The following is a 17,425-nucleotide window of genomic DNA, read 5'->3' as shown; positions in this document are numbered from 1 at the left end:
TTTCACTTCAAGTACTCAAAGGGACTAAATCTGTGTTGCTATTACTTTTGTCCATTTTGTCTTTTATTAGGCAATCACTCCACAGAAGGGTGCCAGTAATGTTGAGATGATAACACATGATTACTATGCAATAACACTACTTGCATACATTGCAGGTGCCAGTGTGAATAGAATGATGTTGCCCTGTAATATAAGACGACCCAAACTTTCAAGACCCAATTTCTGAAAAAAAAATATTTAGAAGTTTTTTTGAAGTGCTTGACAGATAACGGTATCTTGAAAATCGGCTTCATATCTCTGTGGTCTGCATTTTTCCACATCACTGAGTATGTCGGGGCGGCATGGCGTAGTGGGTAGAGCAACCGTGCCAGAAACCTGAAGGTTGCAGGTTCGCTCCCCGCCTCTTACCATCCAAAAAAAAAAAAAAAAAAAAAAATCGCTGCCGTTGTGTCCTTGGGCGGGACACTTCACCCTTTGCCCCCGGTGCCACTCACACCGGTGAACTGAATGATGAATGATAGGTGGTGGTCGGAGGGGCCGTTGGCGCAAATTGCAGCCACGCTTCCGTCAGTCTACCCCAGGGCAGCTGTGGCTATGAAAGTAGCTTACCACCACCAGGTGTGAATGAATGATGGGTTCTACATGTAAAGCGACTTTGGGTACTTAGAAAAGCGCTATATAAATCCCAGTTATTATTATTATTATTATTATTATGTCTTACGTGTGACGGGAAGATAAGCTCTCAGGGAAGTCACTCGATGGAGGAGTGGTGTGGCGCCGACTGTTTGGTTGGCAAGCATAATCCTCTGGAACAAAAATATAAGGCGAACGTTTAAATGCTTAGTTTGCGTGTACGAATCTCTAGACCTCGAATATAAGACGACCAGAATTTTCGAGCTTTGACTGCTTGGTTTGTATGTATAAATCTCCAGATTGTGATTATAAGACAACCTGTATTTGCAAGACTTAACTGTTTGGTTTACATGTACAAAGCACTAGACCTCATATATAAGACGACCAGCCTTTTCGAGACTTGACTGATTGGTTTGCATGTATATATTTCTAGACAGCGGATATAAGACGACCTGTCTTTTCGAAACTCACTTTAACTGTTTGGTTTACATGCACAAATCTCCGGGACACGAATATAAGACTCCTTGTCTTTTCGAGACTCAACTGTTTGGTTTACATGTACAAATCTCCGGGACCACGAATATAAGACGACCAGACTTTTCGAAACTTGACTGATTGGTTTGCATGTAAATATTTCAAGACAGCGGATATAAGACGACTTGTCTTTTCCAAACTCACTTTAACTGTTTGGTTGGCATGCACAAATCTCTAGGACATGAATATAAGACGGCTTGTCTTTTCGAGACTCAACTGTTTGGTTTGCATGTACAAATCTCTAGACCACAAATATAAGACGACCAGACTTTTCGAAACTTGACTGATTGGTTTGCATGTATATATTTATAAACAGTGGATATAAAACAACCTGTCTTTTCAAAACTCACTTTAATTGTTTTGTTTGCATGCACAAATCTCTAGGACATGAATATAAGATGGCTTGTCTTTTCGAGACTCAACTGTTTGGTTTGCATGCACAAATCTCTGGGACACGAATATAAGACGACCAGACTTTTTTTTAACCTTCACTGATTAGTTTGCATGTAAATATTTCAAGACAGCGGATATAAGATGACCAGACCTTTCGAGACTTAACTGTTTGTTTTGCATGTATATATTTCTAGACAGCGGATATAAGACGACCTGTCTTTTCGAAACTCATTTTAACTGTTTGGTTTGCATGCACAAATTGCTAGTACACTAATATAAGACGACCAGACTTTTCGAAACTCATTTTAACTGTTTGGTTTGCATGCACAAATTGCAAGTACACTAATATAAGACGACCAGACTTTTCGAAACTTGACTGATTGGTTTGCATGCAAATATTTGAAGACAACGGATATAAGACAAACTGTCTTTTCGAGACTTAACTGTTTGGTTTGCATGTATATATTTCTAGACAGCGGATATAAGACGGCCTGTCTTTTCGAAACTCATGTTAACTGTTTGGTTTGCATGCACAACTCTCCAGACCACGAATATAAGCTGACCAGACTTTCTGAAACTTGACTGATTGGTTTGCATATAAATATTTCAAGACAGCAGATATAATACAAACTGTCTTTTCCAAACTCACTGTAACTGTTTGGTTGGCATGCATAACTCTCTAGACCAAAAGTATAAGACAGGCCGTCTTTTCAAGGCTTACCTGTTTGGTTTGTATGCACAAATTTCCAGACCACAAATATAAGACGACCTGACTTTTCGAGACGTAGCTTTTGGGTTTGCATTTAATGCCTATGTTCCTAGACAGCGGGTCTAAGACGACCTGTCTTTTCCAAACTTATTGTAACTGTTTGGTTTGCATTCACAAATCTCAAGACCGCGAGTATAAGATGGCCTGTCTTTTCCAGACTTATCTGTTTGGTTTGCATGTATAAATCTCTAGGACACAAATATAATACGGCTTGTCTTTTCAGGACTCAACTATTTGGTTTGCATGTACAAATCTCTAGATTACAAATATAAGACGACCAAACTTTCAAAACTTGACTGATTGGTTTGCATGTAAATATTTCAAGACAGCGGATATAAGACGAACTGTCTTTTCCAAACTCACTGCAGCTGTTTGCTTGGCATACATAACTCTCTAGACGAAAAGTATAAGACAGCCCGTCTTTTCAAGGCTTACCCGTTTGGTTTGTATGCCCAAATTTCTCGACGACAAACATAAGACTACCAGAGATTTCGAGACTTAACTGTTGGGTTTGCATTTAATGCATATTTAGACAGCGGATATAAGACAACCTGTCTTTTCCAAACGTATTGTAACTGTTTGGTTTGCATGCACAAATCCCAAGACCACAAATATGGTTTGCATGTAAATATTTCAAGACAGCGGATATAAGACGAACTGTCTTTTCCAAACTCACTGTAGCTGTTTGCTTGGCATGCATAACTCTCTAGACCAAAAGTATAAGACAGCCCGTCTTTTCAAGGCTTACCCGTTTGGTTTGTATGCCCAAATTTCTCGACCACAAACATAAGACTACCAGAGTTTTCGAGACCTAACTGTTGGGTTTGCATTTAATGCATATTTAGACAGCGGATATAAGACAACCTGTCTTTTCCAAACGTATTGTAACTGTTTGGTTTGCATGCACAAATCCCAAGACCACAAATATAAGACGGCATGTCTTTTCCAGACTTATCTGTTTGGTTTGCATGTAAAAAAATCTCTAGACCGCAAATATAAGACAACCTGTTTAAGATTTTTTTTTTCCCATCCATCCATCCATTTTCTACCGCTTATTCCCACTGGGGTCAAAAAAATACGTCTTATATTCAAGCCAATAATACACAAGCAAAAATGATGCATGTGATTAAAGGTGTTCACTGCAAGCTGTTTGGTCTAATTATGTGCTTTTATTGTACCGCGGTTAACTTCTTTTTACTCTTGTAAGGCAGCTACTTAAAAATCCTCATAAGAAAGTGAAATGTGCACTAAAAGATGATGCAACTTTGTATTCATCACCAGCACTCCCTCTCACAAACCTGCAGGACTGTTTTCACATGTAGACTGCAAGAGCTGCAAAATGTCACTTTGGACTACACTTCTATTCTTCATCTGTCTTTTTCTCGCTACATTTGACACCCCCACCCTCTCTGTATATATATATATATATATATACATATATATATATATATATATATATATATATATATATATATATATATATATATATATATATATATACATGTGTGTGTGTGTGTGTGTGTGTGTGTGTGTGTGTGCACAACAGTCTCCAAGGAGCGCGTTAACCCTGGGGAACGGAGGCAGGGAGTAGCAGCTGGAGATGGACTCTCCCTCGGTTCCTGTCCCAATTAATTAGCATGGACAAAGATGTTTACATAAACACACGTCTGTCCCTTGCACACGGACTCCGACCAACACGGCGAGGTTTGTCCAACGACGCAATGTTTGCTATTTAACTATTTCGTGATTTGCATGTTTATTTTCCAACTAAATGCCTCCTATGCATTCAGAGCCATGATGGACTGCAAATGTAAAAGGTGACAGGATTTTATTTCACACATCCTGTAATTCTGTGCCTGCCATCTGCCTGCGTATGACTGAAAGCTGTTTTAAAATCTGTATCACTGGATTATTCACAATAGCGTAAGTTTTTTATTTCATTGTAATAAATGCATGTAATTATTACTTACTGTACTGTATTTTATTAGCCTGTATCCAATCCGATTTTAGTCATGGATGTTGCCTGCTGAACATTCAAACATCATTTTGGCAAACAACAGTCAATATGAGGGAGTGAACCATTTTAACCTGCTCTTTGGTTGATACCATCGCTGTTGCACTGCAAAAGTCAGTGTTCAAAAACAAGAAAAAAAAAAAAAAGAGGGGTATTTTACTTGAACTAAGCAAAATTATCTGCCAATAGAATAAGAAAATTTGGCTTGTCAAGACTTTCCAAAACAAGTAAAATTAAGCTAACCTCAATGAACCCAAAAATACCTTAAAATAAGTATATTCTCACTAATAACAAGTGCACTTTTCTTGGTAGAAAAAAAAGTATGAGACCTTTTTTCTCAATATGTTGAAAAATATTTTTAAATTAAGTAAATGCAAGTGCCATTATCTTGACATAATGATATGCGCTCGGCATTACATTTCTTGAAAGCAGCAAACTTATACTAAAAACTAGTTTATTGTTCTTAATGGAAAGGCAACAAGGCAATCGCTTGTTACTCTCGGTGTCTCCTAGTCGCTCAGGCAAATCAAATTGTCTAAAAATGCATTTTTCCATCAACAACATGACATCATCGCGACAAGTGTGTGCTCTTTCAGTCAATTAGTGCCCGAGGAATATATATATATATATATATATATATATATATATATATATATATATATATATATACACAGCCCGGCCCCCAGCCAAATTTTTTTTTATTATAAGAATTTGAAGAATTTATCTGAATGTGCATGAACTATTTCTGTTCAAAATAGTTTGAAATGTCACATGTTAAATGTTTAATTATTAACTGTCCGTTTAGTGTACTGTGCCAACTGTACTACTATATGAGTACCTATGTTCTATTGTTTCATTGAAAATAAAGCAGTAAAGTCCATTTGGCTGTCATCTGTTTTAATTATGAGACACATTTCTGTCAAAGCCATGGTTTTTTATTTCATGCTTGAAATAAGAAATAATTACTTTGAAAAAGTAGTTTTATACTTGTGAGTGTTGATGACACAGCTTTGCAACAGTTGATATTCTAGTTTCAAGCATGTTTTACTCAATATAGGTCATAAAATCTCAGCAACAAGCTGTAACATCTTACTGAGATCATTTAGGACCAAAACACTTAAAACAAGTAAAACACTCTAACATAAAATCTGCCTAGTGAGAAGAATTATCTTATCAGACAGAAAATAAGCAAATATCACCCTTATTTGAGATATTTAATCTTACTTAGATTTCAGTTTTTGCAGTGTACCACGACATTAAAAAGTTACAAATCCACATAAATGTATGAATGGTTACACACATCTTCTAGAGCAGTGGTTCCCAACCTTTTCGGAACCGCGGACCGGTCAACGCTTGAAAATTAGCCCCACGGACCGTTTTTTATTATTTTTTTTTATTTTAAAAAAACAATTTTTTTTTTGTCATAAAAAAATAATACAATCATGTGTGCTTACGGACTGTATCCCTGCAGACTGTATTGATCTATATTGATGTATAATGTAGGTGCACTAATTGTAAGTGTGTCTTATGTTTTTTATGTTGATTTAATAAGAATTTGATTTATTTATTTTTTGTGCGGCCCGATCCACGGACCGTTACCGGGCCGCGGCCCGGTGGTTGGGGACCACTGTTCTAGAGAACAAATTGAGTCTTTTAAAAGACGGGAACATATTCTTAGTTGTGAGATGTTGGTTTGAGAGCCGTTTTCTTATGCACGTGCAAATTTAGCGTCGGCGATTGCCTACTATTGATAAGAAAATAAGTGAATTAAAACTTAGCATTTGAATTAAATAAATAAAAAAATAAAAACATATTTTATATATAAAATATATATGTATATCTGTTATATTTTTTTATTGTGTTTAAAAAATATATAATTTTGTTTTATTATTAATATAAATGGTCATAGTAGTTTAAGCGTACTCTAATTTTAATAATTTTTTTTTGTTTTATTTATACTTTTTAAACCCATTGTGTATTTTTTTTCCGATGTTGTTAAAATGCTACATATTTTTTTGTAGGTGAGGAAAATGTTTAAACTTTATGTCACTGTCAAAGCATGGAATTATGGCACCGCCTTATGGATGTTTACACTGAAAACACAATAAAAAGTAAAATAACGTCATGTGTGTTTCCTGTGATGAGCTGTCAGCGTCCACTTGACGACAGCACGCCAGCTAAAATTGTTTTATATCGATTAATTTAGCTATGTTTAAGCCACAGTGGTCGAAGGTGGACAAATAAGTAGTTAAGTGGTACTTCTAGAAGATTATTATCCGCCATAAATTGGTTATAAAGCGACACAAGAAGAAGTATTTGGCCTCCATCATGGCTGCATGTAAGGACTCAAGTGCTGGAGACAAGGATCATTTTGTATACAAAAATCCCTACTTTTGGTGAGTGAAATATATATTTTATTTTTATTGATTTATTTTTATTCTGGTGTATACATGCATGAGTTGTGTAAACGATTATTGTTTAGCTATGTGCAGGGACTTTGTGTTGCTTGTACACATGTACTGTATGTGATGCAGTGTCCTGTTTATTTTTTTTAATCAAATTTCTATACATCGTGAATTTATAGCGTGGCGTGGTTTAATTTGTGTAGAAAAGCACAGGAGGCCTGACATGTAGGCCGAAATTAACTTTATTGAGTTTGTCAACCTCGGCCAGGGGTGGGCAATTAATTTTTTACCGGGGGCCGCATGAGCATCCCGAGCACTGCTGGAGGGCCACACCAATATTTCAATTACATTTTGCTCAAACTATTTTTGATATACCGTAAGATAAATAATAAGAATATTTTCATTTAACCTAACTTACCTTTATACAAAAGCAGATGGCTTTTGATGGTTTTATTTTTAACACTTTCTTACACAACACTTCCTGATGTATAATACAATGCAAAAATGTCAATTTCTGTCACTTTATCCTGCATCCTCTTTGTTGTGAACGTAGCACACCTGTAAGGTGATTGGCGAAGAAGGAAGAAGCGTTGCGGAAATGAGGAGTGAGGATAGACGTGCGTGTGGAAAGAACGAGATAAGTTGAGCTGTGTTAGTATAGGTTGCTAAATAAAAGTGCACTTCTTCTGGACGCTACAATTGGTGTCAGAAGTGGGATGAAATGCCTCCCAGTTCGCCTTGCCATCAAACCTGGGAGTCTTCATTGAGAGCGGAATTCCCCCATGCCAAGCAGCGTGTGCTGCACCTGTAGACGCTGCCTCTCTCCTTCCTCCCTCTCTCTCTCTCTCTTTGCAGCGAGCTCCTCACGTCCGGGATTCACACAGACATCTGCAGTCGCTGCCGGCACCTTAAGTCCCCACTCAATGTCCTTCCCCTCCCGTTCAATCTTGACAAAGCCGCCAGGAAACATCGTGGCACGTACCTCCCGATGACGTAGCACGTACCTCCCGACGACGTAGCAGGCTGAGCACACAAGCTAGGGATGTCCCGATCCAATATTTGGATCGGATCGGCTGCCGATATTTGCCAAAAATTGCGTATCGGCAAGGCATGGGAAAATGCCGATCCAGATCCAGTTTAAAAAAAAACTCCGGTCCGTGTTTTCCAACGCACTGATTTAAATAATACATTCCACTTTTCTGCTGCTCCGTAATTTCCGTTCCGCATTTTCCAGCACACCTTCAACACATCCACAGGTCTGTGAATTCTCACGCAGTTGCTTTTAGCTGCTGGCATTACACGACAGGCTCTTCTCACTCTTTCCTGTGTCTCCCTCTCACAGACAGCAAGTGCACCTTCTTACACACGTCACATACTGTCACGTCATACGTCACATACATATACGTCCTCCCCGAGCAGAGAGGTAGCAGCATGGCTAACGTTAGCTGTGATGCTAGCGCAGCCGTGCGAGCAACGCTCCCTCTAAGGTGCTCGCCTGTGCAATTGCGCACTGTTTAAGCATCCTCTGCGCATAGCAAATCTATGCCACGCACAAAATCAAATAAAAAAATAAGCGCATAACAATTTTCGACACACGGACACGACAGAGAAAAAAGTTTTCGTCATTGTTCAAATATTGTGACGTCTGTCGAGACGCTTATCTCCATTCGGTGCCACACGCCCACACCATCAAAATGCCGAGGCAAAAAATTTCCACATCAACACCGTATGAAAAAATTAGTGATTTTTTTAGTTGTGATTTCCTTCTCTGCATGAAAGTTTAAAAGTAGCATATATTAATGCAGTATGAAGAAGAATGTTTTAATGTAGACATGCAGGCCTTGAAAGAAAATGTTGAAAATCAAGACTACATTTCCTGCAAATGGATGCATTTCTACCGTATATTTTAACTTTAGATTTATTCTCATATCAAACTCTTTTGGCTGTCTTTTTGACACTTACATCCGGCGCCCCCCCTCCACACCCTGGATTATAAATAATGTAAATAATTCAATGTGATTATCTTGTGTGATGACTGTATTATGATGATAGTATATATCTGATAGTATATATCTGTATCATGAATCAATTTAAGGGGACCCCGACTTAAACAAGTTGAAAAACTTATTCGGGTGTTACCATTTAGTGGTCAATTGTACGGAATATGTACTTCACTGTGCAACCTACTAATAAAAGTCTCAATCAATCAATCAAAACACATAGAATCATCATACTGCTGTGATTATATGCATCAAGTGTTCATTCAAGGCTAAGGCAAAATATCGAGATATATATTGTGTATCGCAATATGGCCTTAAAATATCGCAATATTAAAAAAAGGCCATATCGCCCAGCCCTAGTTCAATGATGCCATTTCTGTTTGTCATGTATAATTTTGTCTATTTTGTGTTTATCCTTGAATAAACAGGTCAGTTTCTTGTTACCATTGACCAACCATTGTGTATTATCCAAACTCCCCTAATTCAGCTGGCTAGTTGTTATCAAGAGTACTAAAACCCTTTTCAACATGATTCTGACAACTAAGTAGGCTAAATAACTTTAAACTTTAATACATGCTCGGATAGGCCAGTATCGGTCAGTATCGGTATCGGTCAGTATCGGTATCGGATCGGAAATGCAAAAACAATATCGGTATCGGATCGGAAGTGTAAAAACCTGGATCGGGACATCCCTAACACAAGCAGCGCAATATGCGCAAAGTTTTACTTCTGACACCAATTGTAGCGTCCAGAAGAAGTGCACACCAAGTCTGACGCTCTTTTTAAACTTTTATTGAGCAACCTATACTAACACAGCTCAACTTATCTCGTTCCTTCCACGCGCACGTCTATCCTCACTCCTCATTTCCGCAACTCAAGAACACAACATCAACTTCAGCAGGTCGTTACACTATATTCTTTAAACACAGCAACCTGTGTACCACAAATAAAGCACACGGCTTTACCTTTAATTTCTGTAAAGAAATACTTGGCAGTCCATGTCTTGTTGAAAACATGGCATTCGTCATCAACTTTTCTTTTTTTAGCGTCTCGGGGATAACCGGGCATCACTTGTCGCTGTGCACCTTCACTCACAGGTTACACACGGACATACGCCCATAAATAACACTTTTCAAAATAAAAGCAGCACAGTTGTATTGCACGCACGACATAGATGTTTTTTTAAATTTATTTTGTAATTTGTGATTGCCGCTGTTCACATTCACTCACAATCGCGCACGAGCATACGTCCACATGGAAGTAATACAAATAACGCTTTTCAAAACAAAAGCAGCACCGTTGTATTGCACACTCGAGATAGATACTTTTTTAAATGTATTTTGTAAATTTATGATTGGCCTCACGCGGGCCGGTCAGGGACGTACAAAGGGCCAGATGTGGGCCGCGGGCCGCAGAATGCCCAGGTCTGACCTAGGCCTAAGTCATTACTCACTAGTATTTAGTAAAACAATATAGGAATTATTCACGAAGCCAGAAAAGTAACAGCTGAAATTGTATTTTTGGTTTAAATAATGGTCTTGAATGAAAATATCCATCCATTTTCTACCGCTTGTCCCTTTTGGAAGTTGCAGAGTATTTTCTGTGTCATACAAATTTTTTGTTTTTGTTTTATACAAAGGAGGTGGACTATCTAGTACAGGGGTCTGCAACCCGCGGCTCTAGAGCCGCATGCGGCTCTTTAGCGCCGCCCTAGTGGCTCTCTGGAGCTTTTCAAAAAATGTATGAAAAATGGAAAAAGATGAGAGGAAAAAAAAAAAATTTTTGTTTTAATATGGTTTCTGTAGGAGGACAAACATGACACAAACCTCCCTAATTGTTATAAAGCACACTGTCAGCTTCACTAATTCGAGTATTTGGCGAGCGCCGTTTTGTCCTACTAATTTTGGCAGTCCTTGAACTCACCTTAGTTTGTTTACATGTATAACTTTCTCCGACGTTCTAGGACGTGTTTTATGCCACTTCTTTTTCTGTCTCATTTTGTCCACCAAACTTTTAAGGTTGTGCATGAATGCACAAAGGTGAGTTTTGTTGATGTTATTGACTTGTGTGGAGTGCTAATCGGACATATTTGGTCACTGCAAGCTAATCGATGCTAACATGCTATTTAGGCTAGCTATATGTACATATTGCATCATTATGCCTCATTTGTAGATATATTTGAGCTCATTTAGTTTCCTTTAAGTCTTCTTAATTCAATTTATATCTCATGACACACTATCTGTATGTAATATGGCTTTTAATTTTTTGCGGCTCCAGACAGATTTGTTTTTGTATTTTTGGTCAAATATGGCTCTTTCAACATTTTGGGTTGCCGACCCCTGATCTAGTACTTACTGTTTTTCTACTGTTTTGAACATTTCAACCAGAGATTCACAATTACAAGATTTTTATAGCTATACTTACCTTTTTATATTTCTAAATGCTATTATGGCATAGGGCTGGGCGATATGGCCGTTTTTTAATATCTCTTTATTTTTAGGCCATATTGCGATACACGATATATATCTCGATATTTTGCCTTAGCCTTGAATGAACACTTGATGCATATAATCACACCAGTATGATGATTTTATGTGTCTACATTAACACATTCTTGTTCATACTGTATTAATATATGCTCATTTTAAACTTTCATGCTGAGAGGGAAATCACAACTACCGTATTTTTCGGAGTATAAGTCGCACCGGAGTATAAGTCGCACCTGCCGAAAATGCATAATAAAGAAGGAAAAAAACTTATATAAGTCGCACTGGAGCCCGGCCAAACTATGAAAAAAACTGTGACTTAAGTACGGTAAGTCAATTGACCAAAACTGTATTTATTAAACAGTTATTAAGCAGTGGCACAAACATTCATGTTATTTCCAAACAGAAAGTGCAAGATTGTCAGAGACATTTTAAAACAAGCTGTTAGTGCACTTTTGTGCATGATGTCACTAAGATGACATATCAAAACAACACTGAATTAAAGTGCACTTTTTGTACAGAACACCACTACAATAGTTAAAAACAGATAAAGTGCACTTTTGTGCATGATGTCACACAAGATATTTCAATAAGTGTCAAATAAAAATGAGCTGCATAATAGGAAATCAAATAGTGTATGTCCTTCGCTATGTGTATGTCCTTCTGTTGTTGACTATTTTTTTCATACGGGGATGATGTGGAAATGGTTGCCTCAGCATTTTGTTGGTGTGGCACCGAACGGAGATGTTGACATGCAGAGTATCAAACATTCTTCAGTCTCTAGTGGGTGACTTTTCAAATGATGCTACATATTAGCAGTAATGCTACTTTTTGTAGCAACGCTTTTGCCACACACTCGGTTGTCTGTTCGACATATTCCCGCTTGAAGCCAAACCACCGCCAGACAATAGACCCCCTGCTGTTTTTCTTGGGAATTAATTCTTCCTTCATTTGTCACCAGATTCGCACCTTCTTTCTCTCGTATTACCACTCGCACCACAGCTAACGTTACCCATGCCGCTACCTCTCTGCTCCGCGAGGGCGTATACGTATGTGACGTATGTAAGATGGTGCGCTTGTTTTACGCCTCTGTGAGAAGCAGATACAACAAAGAGTGATACAAGCCTGTAGTGTAATGCCCGCAGCTAAAAGCAACTGCATGAGAACGTATACTCGAATATCACGATATAGTCATTTTCTATATCGCACAGAGACAAACCCGCGATATATCGAGTATTATGTCGCCCAGCACTATTATGGCATTTATATTAACATTTGACATGAAAACAACACCTTTCTGGTTTTGGCATTTGGCAAATTCCAGACTCAGGCCAAGGGGAAAAAAAACCATAACACACAAACGTGTGTAAGAGGGAAACATCAAAGAACACAAAGGACATTAAAAGAGCAGAGCTGATGCAACCAGCCACTTCTACACACAGCCACAAACGTAAAACAACAAAATAAAAACATATACACTGTGGTGGCCTCTGCGGTGCTCCACGCCATCGTCTGCTGGGGGGGGGGCGTACCATGGCCAGAGTTAGGAGCAGACCCAACAAAGCAACCAAGAGAGCCAACTCCACCCTCGGCCGCCCACCAACTCTCGGCCGGTGTCCAGTCCGCATGGATGAGTGAGGATACGTCTAAGGTGTCCGATACCTGCTCATTCAGCCAAGACACTGTGAAGCTTGTCCGTCCCGGCGCCCAGCGCCAGCTCCGCAGCCCCGTCTCTTCGTCCACATCTCCTCCAGTCCCTTTAACTAGATACAGTTAGTCTTATAACGTCTTGTGCTGGTTGGTATGGAAGCCATTCTATGAAGACACATCTTTTTCATTAGAAAAACTTCAACCAAACACAAAGCTGAGGATATCCTCTCCACAGCACAGCAGTTTATGTTCCTGTTGAGTGTTTTGCATTTGAAATCTCTTACAGATGACAAACATGCATTGCTTGGTTTATATCTGGAACTTGGAGAAAAGGTGTGTTTTCTGTACTGGGCAGCTTCTGCTTTAAATGTGAAATTAAACAAGGGCCTCTTAGCATTTCCGCCCACGGAAAGACGGAGAGAAGCAGCCCACACAGATCACGAACTGCATTTTGTTTACTTGCCGTTGTGTTAAACTTCTCTAAAGTTGAGGTACAAGTAGGCATGCATTTAAATCATTTATAGCTGGAACTCTGTGCAGTCTTGGCTAATATGTGAATTAACTATCTTGTTTTATGGAGAGAGTTGTGTGATAGGGCTTTATCGGCGTCATAAAGTCATTCACATGCTAATCTTAAAGGGGTACTGTGCTTTTTTGGGAATTTTGCCCACCGTCGTCATGTCTTTCATAATGATTGTGAACGATAGGCGAAATTCCTAAAGTTCCCTTTTAACGCTATGAATGGATTTTGCATTGCATAGAGCTGGAAACACCTTCCCCTACCCTTCAGTTATTCCACATTCAAAGTGTTTAAGTCCCCACTCCGATCCCCATACGAGGAGCAATAAGCTCGTCAAATCGCATGACGTTTCCCTGATGGTTCTGTCACTCAGCTGATGGCTGACAGCTCCTTCACATCGGCCCAGTGGGTATGTAAGCACTTAAAAAAAAAAAAAAAGACATGAACAGAATGTATCCGTCGAAGGTTTTTTCCAGACTGCACAAATCATTCTGAACGCTGCCTGAAATGACCAGAGGCTTACGAATGTATCTCCTTGGTGACAAATGTAGGCTCAAGAAAAGCTCGCAGATAACCGATGATAAATAGATTGCATGAAAGTTTGTAAGGCAAAAGTGTGAGTACATTCTAGTCCTTCAATTGGTCCCAAAAGAGGTCATCCATTCCTAATTAAAGACCTTTTTTGCAGCTGAGTCCTTGCAGCAGCACACACAGGATCAGACTTAGCCTTCACTTATTGGTCTACAGCTGGCTGGTCATTTGCTTATATACCCACCTAAAGCTTCATAATTTATATACAAATATATAGAAAGAGTGTAGATATATTTTTAGCTACCAAAAAGAAGCAAGTGGAACCACTTAAGTCCAATGGTCCTAATAAATGTTATTTATTTAGCCTTTATTTAACCAGGTAAAAATCCCATTGAGATCAAAGATCTCTTTTCCAAGGGAGACCTGGCCAAGAGGGCAGCAGCAAGGTTACATTAAAAACAGTAAACACATAAAACATCACATTTACAACATTAAAACTTGCTCACATGACACATGTGCATACAGACAAGGTAGACTGCAGTCCTTTCACAGAAGCTTTAAAGGCCTACTGAAATGCGACTTTCTTATTTAAACGGGGATAGCAGGTCCATTCTATGTGTCATACTTGATCATTTCGCGATATTGCCATATTTTTGCTGAAAGGATTTAGTAGAGAACATCGACGATAAAGTTCGCAACTTTTGGTCGCTGATAAAAAAGCCTTGCCTGTACCGGAAGTAGCAGACGAGTAGCGTGACGTCACAGGTTGTGGAGCTCCTCACATCTGCTCATTGTTTACAATCATGGCCACCAGCAGCGAGAGCGATTCGGACCTAGAAAGTGACGATTTCCCCATTAATTTGAGCGACGATGAAAGATTTGTGGATGAGGAAAGTGAGAGTGAAGAACTAGAGGGTAGTGGGAGCGATTCAGCTGGGAATGACTAAAACAGTAAATAAACACAAGACATATATATACTCTGTTAGCCACAACACAACCAGGCTTATATTTAATATGCCACAAATTAATCTCGCATAACAAACACCTCCCCCCTCCCGTCCATATAACCCGCCAATACAACTCAAACACCTGCACAACACACTCAATCCCACAGCCCAAAGTACCTTTCACCTCCCCAAAGTTCATACAGCACATATATTTCCCCAAAGTTACGTACGTGACATGCACATAGCGGCACGCACGTACGGGCAAGCGATCAAATGTATGGAAGCCGCAGCTGCATGCGTACTCACGGTACCGCGTCTGCGCATCCAACTCAAAGTCCTCCTGGTAAGAGTCTCTGTTGTCCCAGTTCTCCACAGTCCAATGGTAAAGCTTGACTGTCATCTTTAGGGAATGTAAACAATGAAACACCGGCTGTGTTTGTGTTGCTGCAGCCGCCCACAATACGCCGCTTCCCACCTACAGCTTTCTTCTTTGCTGTCTCCATTGTTCATTGAACAAATTGCAAAAGATTCAGCAACACAGATGTCCAGAATACTGTGGAATTTTGCGATGAAAACAGACGACTTAATAGCTGGCCACCATGCTGTCCCAAAATATCCTCTACAATCCGTGACGTCATACTGAGACGTTTTCAGCAGGATATTTCACGCGAAATTTAAAATTGCACTTTAGTAAGCTAACCCCCGGTCGTATTGGCATGTGTTGCAATGTTAAGATTTCATCATTGATGTATAAACTATCAGACTGCGTGGTCGGTAGTAGTGGGTTTCAGTAGACCTTTAAACATCCCATGTACAACTGAAAGAAGGGCATTCTTACTCAACAGCCATACATGTCACACTAAGGTTGGCCGTATAAACAACGCCAACACTGTCATAAATATGTGCCATATTGTGAAACCACACTAAACAACAATGAAAAACACATTTCAAGAGAATATTTGCACTGCAACACAACAGAACAAATACCTTAGCCATGTCTTAAAGCACCTCTTCCGGTGGGCATTTCAGTGTTATAACTTCACCTTTATCTTTAGTTTTTAATCCAAAATGCATCCGTTCTCCCTTTTCTGTCTACACACTGTGTCTGCTTGTAAGTACTCCGTGATTGTGCGCTGCCGAACATGCTCGTCTGCTCGTAAACCAGCAATGACAAACGTGAAGACGACGGGGGCGCGGGGGTGGGGGGGGGGCTGGTTCAGCTGGTGGCGGCTCGGTACTTTTCAGAGGCGGTATAGTACTGAACAGGATTCATTAGTATCGCGGTACTATACTAATACTGGTATACCGTACAACCCTAGTTCCTATTAACTGCTAATATGTAAAATAAATGTTTTGTGGGTTGTGATGGAAGATGTGTCCTAACACTGTAAGTCAGACTGGCCTCATCGGTGCATAAACAGGCAATGAAGGTTATGATGCAAAAAGCTGACCTCACAACCTGTCATGTATTTGAGAGGGACGCTAATTAATGGCATCTCCTTGGAAGAATATTTGCTTGGCCAGTCGAGAAAGAAACTGGAGACAGGAAGCATAAGGGATGAGGATACATTATGTAAACACTTGCACCCGCATGGCTTGTGCGTGTGCATTAATTGGTTTGGAGATGCAAAGAAATGGCTGCTCAATGGGCTAGGGATGTATTTTGGACACATTTAGGCAAAGCACTTTTGATAGTCAATATTGCAAATTTCACGACTAAATTATAGGATTGTACTACAAATAAGTACGATCCTGTGTTATCATTATTTTGCATTTATAGTGGATGGTAAAAGCTACTCAAATATACAATTTTTTTCTCTTTCTTCACTTTCTCTTGGCCTTTTTTTCTTTTCTTTTTTTTTTAATGCAATTTCAAACTTGAACCTGAAGAGCTTTTCCACCTACTCCTCAGACATCTTGCGTTTAACTTGTCAAGTAAAACATTTCATTTACCCAAACAAAATCTGCATATTGTTTAGCCTCTTTTTTGGAGAAATGCAATTCCCACCCCAATAAAGATATGTGTGGAATGATCAGTGTTTATATGTTGGATGCTGACAGATTTACACAAATAGAGTAACACAACTTGTCTAAAAATGTTATACACTGTTGCTCTGTTGTAAAAGCAATTTCACTGTTCAGCAACATATTTTTACCGTTCCTTGACAATTTCAAGGCCATGCATTTATACAACAAATATTATAGTTACATTCCTTTAATATCCACATTGTGCAGTTGAACCTTCAATGTCCAAGAAAACCTGAGACGTTTCAGCAAATTTCCACAATAACATTGCATAGTAAAATTAAACATTATACTGACATTAGACAGCAATACAATTATTACGGTAAATGTCAATTTAAGGCTGTATCTATTGATTATTTTCATAATTGAGTATTATATTGATGAATTTGTTCAGGTGATCAAACCAAACACACTAACTAACCTTAATGCGTCTTTTAAGGAAAATATTTGAAATAAACAAGGATTCATCTAATTACCTTTCTTATAAATGCAGATAATCATTGAAATTGCACAAAAAA

At 38.9% G+C, this 17,425-nt stretch overlaps 1 long non-coding RNA gene across 1 annotated transcript in view; it reads left to right on the top strand.

Annotated features, from left to right (window-relative positions):
• Window positions 1–6,489: 6,489 nt before the first annotated feature.
• The window catches only part of LOC133614604 (uncharacterized), a 230,264-nt gene continuing 219,328 nt past the window's right edge, over window positions 6,490–17,425 (top strand). Inside the window, exon 1 of the long non-coding RNA XR_009816600.1 lies at window positions 6,490–6,739. This is a non-coding gene — a long non-coding RNA (uncharacterized lncRNA). The remainder of the gene's footprint in view (window positions 6,740–17,425) is intronic.

Source organism: Nerophis lumbriciformis, linkage group LG17 (assembly GCF_033978685.3).
Source record: "Nerophis lumbriciformis linkage group LG17, RoL_Nlum_v2.1, whole genome shotgun sequence".
NCBI classification, from domain to species: Eukaryota; Metazoa; Chordata; class Actinopteri; order Syngnathiformes; family Syngnathidae; genus Nerophis; species Nerophis lumbriciformis.
Note: the sequence above shows the minus strand (reverse complement) of the source record. Positions and strands in the feature narration are given on the sequence as shown.